The sequence below is a fragment of the Taudactylus pleione genome, unplaced genomic scaffold, assembly GCF_031769625.1.
Source record: "Taudactylus pleione unplaced genomic scaffold, aTauple2 ptg001270l, whole genome shotgun sequence".
In the NCBI taxonomy this organism is placed as follows: Eukaryota; Metazoa; Chordata; class Amphibia; order Anura; family Myobatrachidae; genus Taudactylus; species Taudactylus pleione.
In genome coordinates this window covers 1,317,501-1,325,000 of record NW_028285670.1, presented here as the reverse complement: position 1 = coordinate 1,325,000, position 7,500 = coordinate 1,317,501, and the positions used below count along the sequence as shown (strand labels likewise).

General features: G+C 37.7%; 1 non-coding gene and 32 pseudogenes across 1 annotated transcript; all 33 read left to right on the top strand.

The window, feature by feature from the left end:
- Positions 1-28, top strand: part of LOC148448669 (5S ribosomal RNA) — a 119-nt pseudogene extending 91 nt beyond the window's left edge.
- A 116-nt stretch (positions 29-144) lies between these two features.
- LOC148448668 (5S ribosomal RNA) lies at positions 145-263 on the top strand (annotated as a pseudogene).
- Positions 264-379: 116 nt separating this feature from the next.
- LOC148448667 (5S ribosomal RNA) lies at positions 380-498 on the top strand (annotated as a pseudogene).
- Positions 499-614: 116 nt separating this feature from the next.
- Positions 615-733, top strand: LOC148448666 (5S ribosomal RNA; annotated as a pseudogene).
- A 116-nt stretch (positions 734-849) lies between these two features.
- LOC148448665 (5S ribosomal RNA) lies at positions 850-968 on the top strand (annotated as a pseudogene).
- A 124-nt stretch (positions 969-1,092) lies between these two features.
- Positions 1,093-1,211, top strand: LOC148448664 (5S ribosomal RNA; annotated as a pseudogene).
- A 116-nt stretch (positions 1,212-1,327) lies between these two features.
- Positions 1,328-1,446, top strand: LOC148448663 (5S ribosomal RNA; annotated as a pseudogene).
- A 116-nt stretch (positions 1,447-1,562) lies between these two features.
- On the top strand, positions 1,563-1,681 carry LOC148448662 (5S ribosomal RNA). The gene has a single exon (XR_015875393.1). It is a non-coding gene; the product is annotated as a 5S ribosomal RNA (ribosomal RNA).
- Positions 1,682-1,797: 116 nt separating this feature from the next.
- On the top strand, positions 1,798-1,916 carry LOC148448661 (5S ribosomal RNA; annotated as a pseudogene).
- Positions 1,917-2,032: 116 nt separating this feature from the next.
- LOC148448660 (5S ribosomal RNA) lies at positions 2,033-2,151 on the top strand (annotated as a pseudogene).
- A 115-nt stretch (positions 2,152-2,266) lies between these two features.
- Positions 2,267-2,385, top strand: LOC148448659 (5S ribosomal RNA; annotated as a pseudogene).
- A 116-nt stretch (positions 2,386-2,501) lies between these two features.
- On the top strand, positions 2,502-2,620 carry LOC148448658 (5S ribosomal RNA; annotated as a pseudogene).
- Positions 2,621-2,736: 116 nt separating this feature from the next.
- LOC148448657 (5S ribosomal RNA) lies at positions 2,737-2,855 on the top strand (annotated as a pseudogene).
- A 115-nt stretch (positions 2,856-2,970) lies between these two features.
- On the top strand, positions 2,971-3,089 carry LOC148448656 (5S ribosomal RNA; annotated as a pseudogene).
- Positions 3,090-3,205: 116 nt separating this feature from the next.
- Positions 3,206-3,324, top strand: LOC148448655 (5S ribosomal RNA; annotated as a pseudogene).
- A 116-nt stretch (positions 3,325-3,440) lies between these two features.
- LOC148448654 (5S ribosomal RNA) lies at positions 3,441-3,559 on the top strand (annotated as a pseudogene).
- A 116-nt stretch (positions 3,560-3,675) lies between these two features.
- On the top strand, positions 3,676-3,794 carry LOC148448653 (5S ribosomal RNA; annotated as a pseudogene).
- Positions 3,795-3,910: 116 nt separating this feature from the next.
- On the top strand, positions 3,911-4,029 carry LOC148448652 (5S ribosomal RNA; annotated as a pseudogene).
- Positions 4,030-4,145: 116 nt separating this feature from the next.
- On the top strand, positions 4,146-4,264 carry LOC148448651 (5S ribosomal RNA; annotated as a pseudogene).
- Positions 4,265-4,380: 116 nt separating this feature from the next.
- On the top strand, positions 4,381-4,499 carry LOC148448650 (5S ribosomal RNA; annotated as a pseudogene).
- A 116-nt stretch (positions 4,500-4,615) lies between these two features.
- LOC148448649 (5S ribosomal RNA) lies at positions 4,616-4,734 on the top strand (annotated as a pseudogene).
- Positions 4,735-4,849: 115 nt separating this feature from the next.
- Positions 4,850-4,968, top strand: LOC148448648 (5S ribosomal RNA; annotated as a pseudogene).
- Positions 4,969-5,084: 116 nt separating this feature from the next.
- Positions 5,085-5,203, top strand: LOC148448647 (5S ribosomal RNA; annotated as a pseudogene).
- A 116-nt stretch (positions 5,204-5,319) lies between these two features.
- On the top strand, positions 5,320-5,438 carry LOC148448646 (5S ribosomal RNA; annotated as a pseudogene).
- Positions 5,439-5,554: 116 nt separating this feature from the next.
- Positions 5,555-5,673, top strand: LOC148448645 (5S ribosomal RNA; annotated as a pseudogene).
- A 114-nt stretch (positions 5,674-5,787) lies between these two features.
- LOC148448644 (5S ribosomal RNA) lies at positions 5,788-5,906 on the top strand (annotated as a pseudogene).
- Positions 5,907-6,022: 116 nt separating this feature from the next.
- On the top strand, positions 6,023-6,141 carry LOC148448643 (5S ribosomal RNA; annotated as a pseudogene).
- Positions 6,142-6,257: 116 nt separating this feature from the next.
- On the top strand, positions 6,258-6,376 carry LOC148448642 (5S ribosomal RNA; annotated as a pseudogene).
- Positions 6,377-6,492: 116 nt separating this feature from the next.
- On the top strand, positions 6,493-6,611 carry LOC148448641 (5S ribosomal RNA; annotated as a pseudogene).
- Positions 6,612-6,727: 116 nt separating this feature from the next.
- LOC148448640 (5S ribosomal RNA) lies at positions 6,728-6,846 on the top strand (annotated as a pseudogene).
- A 115-nt stretch (positions 6,847-6,961) lies between these two features.
- On the top strand, positions 6,962-7,080 carry LOC148448639 (5S ribosomal RNA; annotated as a pseudogene).
- Positions 7,081-7,196: 116 nt separating this feature from the next.
- On the top strand, positions 7,197-7,315 carry LOC148448638 (5S ribosomal RNA; annotated as a pseudogene).
- A 116-nt stretch (positions 7,316-7,431) lies between these two features.
- The window catches only part of LOC148448637 (5S ribosomal RNA), a 119-nt pseudogene continuing 50 nt past the window's right edge, over positions 7,432-7,500 (top strand).

Genomic DNA, 7,500 nt, shown 5'->3' with positions numbered 1-7,500 from the left:
CACCTGGGAATACCAGGTGCTGTAGGTAATTTTATGCAGCCATAACATTCTTTTCTATTACATTTTACATTTAATTTTTTCAACTTATCAATGATTTTACATGAGTTAAGAAGTTATAGATGTCTAAAGTTAATATTTTTGAGCTCCTACAGCCTAACCACACTGGACATGCCCAATCTTGTTTGATCTTGGAAGCTATGCAGTGTTGGGCCTGGATAGTCCTTGGATGGGAGACCACCTGGGAATTCCAGGTGCTGTACGTAATTTTATGCAGCCATAACATTCTTTTCTATTACATTTTACATTAAATTTTTTCAACTTATTAATGAATTTACTTGAGTTAAGAAGTAATAGAGGTCTAAATTTAATGCTTTTGAGCACCTACAGCCAAACCACACTGGACATGCCCAATCTCGTCAGATCTTGGAAGCTATGCAGTGTTGGGCCTGGTTAGTACTTGGATGGGAGACCACCTGGGAATACCAGGTGCTGTATGTAATTTTAGACAGCCAAAACATTCTTTTCTATTACATTTTACATTTAATTTTTTCTACTTATCAATGAATTTACTTGAGTTAAGAAGTAAAAGAGGTCTAAAGTTAATGTTTTTGAGCACCTACAGCCAAACCACACTGGACATGCCCAATCTAATCTGATCTTGGAAGCTATGCAGTGTTGGGCCTGGTTAGTACTTGGATGGGAGACCACCTAAGAATCCAAGGTGCTGTAGGTATTTTTATACTGCCATAACAGTCTTTTCTATTACATTTTACATTTAATTTTTTCAACTTATCAATGAATTTACTTGAGTTAAGAAGTAATAGAGGTCTAAAGTTAATGCTTTTGAGCACCTACAGCCAAACCACACTGGACATGCCCAATCTCGTCTGATCTTGGAGGCTTTGCAGTGTTGGGCCTGGTTAGTACTTGGACGGGAGACCACCTGGGAATACCAGGTGCTGTAGGTAATTTTATATAGCCATAACATTCTTTTCTATTACATTTTACATTACATTTTTTCAAATTATCAATGAATTTACTTGAGTTATGAAGTAAAAGAGGTCTAAAGTAAAAAAGTTAATGTTTTTTAGCGCCTACAGCCAAACCACACTGGACATGCCCAATCTCGTCTGATCTTGGAAGCTATGCAGTGTTGGGCCTGGTTAGTATTTGAATGGGAGACCACCTGGGAATACCAGGTGCTGTAGGTAATTTTATACTGCCATAACATTCTTTTCTATTACATTTTACATTTAATTTTTTCAACTTATCAATGAATTTCCTTGAGTTAAGAAGTAATAGAGGTCTAAAGTTAATGCTTTTGAGCACCTACTGCCAATCCACACTGGACATGCCCAATCTCGTCTGATCTTGGTAGCTATGCAGTGTTGGGTCTGGTCAGTACTTTGGTGGGAGACCACCTGGGAAAAACAGGTGCAGTAGGTAATTTTATACTGCCATAACATTTTTTTCTATTACATTTTACATTTAATTTTTTCAACTTATCAATGAATTTACTTTAGTTAAGAAGTAATAGAGGTCTAAAGTTAATGTTTTTGAGCACCTACAGCCAAACCACACTGGACATGCCCAATCTCGTCTGATCTTGGAAGCTATGCAGTGTTGGGCCTGGTTAGTACTTGGATGGGAGACCACCTGGGAATACCAGGTGCTGTAGGTAATTTTATGCAGCCATAACATTCTTTTCTATTACATTTTACATTTAATTTTTTCAACTTATCAATGATTTTACATGAGTTAAGAAGTTATAGATGTCTAAAGTTAATATTTTTGAGCACCTACAGCCTAACCACACTGTACATGCCCAATCTTGTTTGATCTTGGAAGCTATGCAGTGTTGGGCCTGGTTAGTGCTTGGATGGGAGACCACCTGGGAATTCCAGGTGCTGTAGGTAATTTTATGCAGCCATAACATTCTTTTCTATTACATTTTACATTTAATTTTTTCTACTTATCAATGAATTTACTTGAGTTAAGAAGTAAAAGAGGTCTAAAGTTAATGTTTTTGAGCACCTACAGCCAAACCGCACTGGACATGCCCAATCTCGTCTGATCTTGGAAGCTATGCAGTGTTGGGCCTGGTTAGTACTTGGATGGGAGACCACCTGGGAATACCAGGAGCTGTAGGTAATTTTATACTGCCATAACATTCTTTTCTATTATATTTTTAATTTCATTTTTCAACTTATCATTGAATTTCCTTGAGTTAAGAAGTAAAAGAGGTCTAAAGTTAATGTTTTTGAGCTCCTTCAGCCAAACCACACTGGACATGCCCAATCTTGTCTGATCTTGGAAGCTATGCAGTGTTGGGCCTGGTTAGTACTTGGATGGGACACCACCTAGGAATCCCAGGTGCTGTAGGTAATTTTATACTGCCATAACATTCTTTTCTATTACATTTTACATTTAATTTTTTCAACTTATCAATGAATTTCCATGAGTTAAGAAGTAATAGAGGTCTAAATTTAATGCTTTTGAGCACCTACAGCCAAACCACACTGGACATGCCCAATCTCGTCTGATCTTGGAAACTATGCAGTGTTGGGCCTGGTTTGAACTTGGATGGGAGACCACCTGGGAATACCAGGTGCTGTAGGTAATTTTAGACAGCCATAACATTCTTTTCTATTACATTTTGCATTTAATTTTTTCAACTTATCAATGAATTTACTTGAGTTAAGAAGTAAAAGAGGTCTAAAGTTAATGTTTTTGAGCACCTACAGCCAAACCACACTGGACATGCCCAATCTCGTCAGATCTTGGAAGCTATGCAGTGTTGGGCCTGGTTAGTACTTGGATGGGAGACCACATAAGAATCCCAGGTGCTGTAGGTAATTTTATACTGCCATAACATTCTTTTCTATTACATTTTACATTTCATTTTTCAACTTGTCATTGAATTTACTTGAGTTAAGAAGTAAAAGAGGTCTAAAGTTAATGTTTTTGAGCACCTACAGCCAAACCACACTGGACATGCCCAATCTCGTCTGATCTTGAAAGCTGTGCAGTGTTGGGCCTGGTTAGTACTTCGATGGGAGACCACCTGGGAATACCAGGTGCTGTAGGTAATTTTATGCAGCCATACCATTCTTTTCTATTACATTTTACATTTAATTTTTTCAACTTATCAATGAATTTACTTGAGTAAAGAAGTAAAAGAGGTCTAAAGTTAATGTTTTTGCGCTCCTTCAGCCAAACCACACTGGACATGCCCAATCTCATCTGATCTTGGAAGCTATGCAGTGTTGGGCCTGGTTAGTACTTGGATGGGAGACCACCTGGGAATACCAGGTGCTGTAGGTAATTTTATGCAGCCATAACATTCTTTTCTATTACATTTTACATTTAATTTTTTCAACTTATCAATGATTTTACATGAGTTAAGAAGTTATAGATGTCTAAAGTTAATATTTTTGAGCACCTACAGCCTAACCACACTGGACATGCCCAATCTTGTTTGATCTTGGAAGCTATGCAGTGTTGGGCCTGGTTAGTGCGTGGATGGGAGACCACCTGGGAATTCCAGGTGCTGTAGGTAATTTTATGCAGCCATAACATTCTTTTCTATTACATTTTACATTTAATTTTTTCAACTTATTAATGAATTTACTTGAGTTAAGAAGTAATAGAGGTCTAAATTTAATACTTTTGAGCACCTACAGCCAAACCACACTGGACATGCCCAATCTCGTCTGATCTTGGAAGCTATGCAGTGTTGGGCCTGGTTAGTACTTTGATGGGAGACCACCTGGGAATACCAGGTGCTGTATGTAATTTTAGACAGCCAAAACATTCTTTTCTATTACATTTTACATTTAATTTTTTCTACTTATCAATGAATTTACTTGAGTTAAGAAGTAAAAGAGGTCTAAAGTTAAAGTTTTTGAGCACCTACAGCCAAACCACACTGGACATGCCCATTCTCGTCTGATCTTGGAAGCTGTGCAGTGTTGGGCCTGGTCAGTACTTCGATGGGAGACCACCTGGGAATACCATGTGCTGTAGGTAATTTTATGCAGCCATACCATTCTTTTCTATTACATTTTACATTTAATTTTTTCAACTTATCAATGAATTTACTTGAGTAAAGAAGTAAAAGAGGTCTAAAGTTAATGTTTTTGCGCTCCTTCAGCCAAACCACACTGGACATGCCCAATCTCATCTGATCTTGGAAGCTATGCAGTGTTGGGCCTGGTTAGTACTTGGATGGGAGACCACCTGGGAATACCAGGTGCTGTAGGTAATTTTATGCAGTCATAACATTCTTTTCTATTACATTTTACATTTAATTTTTTCAAATTATCAATGATTTTACATGAGTTAAGAAGTTATAGATGTCTAAAGTTAATATTTTTGAGCACCTACAGCCTAACCACACTGGACATGCCCAATCTTGTTTGATCTTGGAAGCTATGCAGTGTTGGGCCTGGTTAGTGCTTGGATGGGAGACCACCTGGGAATTCCAGGTGCTGTAGGTAATTTTATGCAGCCATAACATTCTTTTCTATTACATTTTACATTTAATTTTTTCAACTTATTAATGAATTTACTTGAGTTAAGAAGTAATAGAGGTCTAAATTTAATGCTTTTGAGCACCTACAGCCAAACCACACTGGACATGCCCAATCTCGTCTGATCTTGGAAGCTATGCAGTGTTGGGCCTGGTTAGTACTTTGATGGGAGACCACCTGGGAATACCAGGTGCTGTATGTAATTTTAGACAGCCAAAACATTCTTTTCAATTATATTTTTCATTTCATTTTTCAACTTGTCATTGAATTTACTTGAGTTAAGAAGTAAAAGAGGTCTAAAGTTAATGTTTTTGAGCTCCTTCAGCCAAACCACACTGGACATGCCCAATCTCATCTGATCTTGGAAGCTATGCAGTGTTGGGCCTGGTTAGTACTTGGATGGGACACCACCTAGGAATCCCAGGTGCTGTAGGTAATTTTATACTGCCATAACATTCTTTTCTATTACATTTTACATTTAATTTTTTCAACTTATCAATGAATTTCCATGAGTTAAGAAGTAATAGAGGTCTAAATTTAATGCTTTTGAGCACCTACAGCCAAACCACACTGGACATGCCCAATCTCGTCTGATCTTGGAAGCTATGCAGTGTTGGGCCTGGTTTGAACTTGGATGGGAGACCACCTGTGAATACCAGGTGCTGTAGGTAATCTTAGACAGCCATAACATTCTTTTCTATTACATTTTGCATTTAATTTTTTCAACTTATCAATGAATTTACTTGAGTTAAGAAGTAAAAGAGGTCTAAAGTTAATGTTTTTGAGCACCTACAGCCAAACCACACTGGATATGCCCAATCTCGTCAGATCTTGGAAGCTATGCAGTGTTGGGCCTGGTTAGTACTTGGATGGGAGACCACCTAAGAATCCCAGGTGCTGTACGTATTTTTATACTGCCATAACATTCTTTTCTATTACATTTTACATTTAATTTTTTCAACTTATCAATGAATTTACTTGAGTTAAGAAGTAAAAGATGTCTAAAGTTAATGCTTTTGAGCACTTACAGTCAAACCACACTGGACAAGCTCAATCTCATCTGATCTTGGAAGCTATGCAGTGTAGGGCCTGGTTAGTACTTGAATGGGAGACCGCCTGGGAATACCAGGAGCTGTAGGTAATTTTATACTGCCATAACATTCTTTTCTATTACATTTTACATTTCATTTTTCAACTTGTCATTGAATTTACTTGAGTTAAGAAGTAAAAGAGGTCTAAAGTTAATGTTTTGAGCACCTACAGCCAAACCACACTGGACATTCCCAATCTCGTCTGATCTTGGAAGCTGTGCAGTGTTGGGCCTGGTTAGTACTTGGACGGGAGACCACCTGGGAATACCAGGTGCTGTAGGTAATTTTATGCAGCCATACCATTCTTTTCTATTACATTTTACATTTAATTTTTTCAACTTATCAATGAATTTACTTGAGTAAAGAAGTAAAAGAGGTCTAAAGTTAATGTTTTTGAGCTCCTTCAGCCAAACCACACTGGACATGCCCAATCTCATCTGATCTTGGAAGCTATGCAGTGTTGGGCCTGGTTAGTACTTGGATGGGACACCACCTAGGAATCCCAGGTGCTGTAGGTAATTTTATACTGCCATAACATTCTTTTCTATTACATTTTACATTTAATTTTTTCAACTTATCAATGAATTTCCATGAGTTAAGAAGTAATAGAGGTCTAAATTTAATGCTTTTGAGCACCTACAGCCAAACCACACTGGACATGCCCAATCTCGTCTGATCTTGGAAGCTATGCAGTGTTGGGCCTGGTTTGAACTTGGATGGGAGACCACCTGTGAATACCAGGTGCTGTAGGTAATCTTAGACAGCCATAACATTCTTTTCTATTACATTTTGCATTTAATTTTTTCAACTTATCAATGAATTTACTTGAGTTAAGAAGTAAAAGAGGTCTAAAGTTAATGTTTTTGAGCACCTACAGCCAAACCACACTGGATATGCCCAATCTCGTCAGATCTTGGAAGCTATGCAGTGTTGGGCCTGGTTAGTACTTGGATGGGAGACCACCTAAGAATCCCAGGTGCTGTAGGTATTTTTATACTGCCATAACATTCTTTTCTATTACATTTTACATTTAATTTTTTCAACTTATCAATGAATTTACTTGAGTTAAGAAGTAAAAGATGTCTAAAGTTAATGCTTTTGAGCACTTACAGTCAAACCACACTGGACAAGCTCAATCTCATCTGATCTTGGAAGCTATGCAGTGTAGGGCCTGGTTAGTACTTGAATGGGAGACCGCCTGGGAATACCAGGAGCTGTAGGTAATTTTATACTGCCATAACATTCTTTTCTATTACATTTTACATTTCATTTTTCAACTTGTCATTGAATTTACTTGAGTTAAGAAGTAAAAGAGGTCTAAAGTTAATGTTTTTGAGCACCTACAGCCAAACCACACTGGACATTCCCAATCTCGTCTGATCTTGGAAGCTGTGCAGTGTTGGGCCTGGTTAGTACTTGGACGGGAGACCACCTGGGAATACCAGGTGCTGTAGGTAATTTTATGCAGCCATACCATTCTTTTCTATTACATTTTACATTTAATTTTTTCAACTTATCAATGAATTTACTTGAGTAAAGAAGTAAAAGAGGTCTAAAGTTAATGTTTTTGAGCTCCTTCAGCCAAACCACACTGGACATGCCCAATCTCGTCTGATCTTGGAAGCTATGCAGTGTTGGGCCTGGTTAGTACTTGGATGGGAGACCACCTGGGAATACCAGGTGCTGTAGGTAATTTTATGCAGCCATAACATTCTTTTCTATTACATTTTACATTTAATTTTTTCAACTTATCAATGATTTTACATGAGTTAAGAAGTTATAGATGTCTAAAGTTAATATTTTTGAGCACCTACAGCCTAACCACACTGGACATGCCCAATCTTGTTTGATCTTGGAAGCTATGCAGTGTTGGGCCT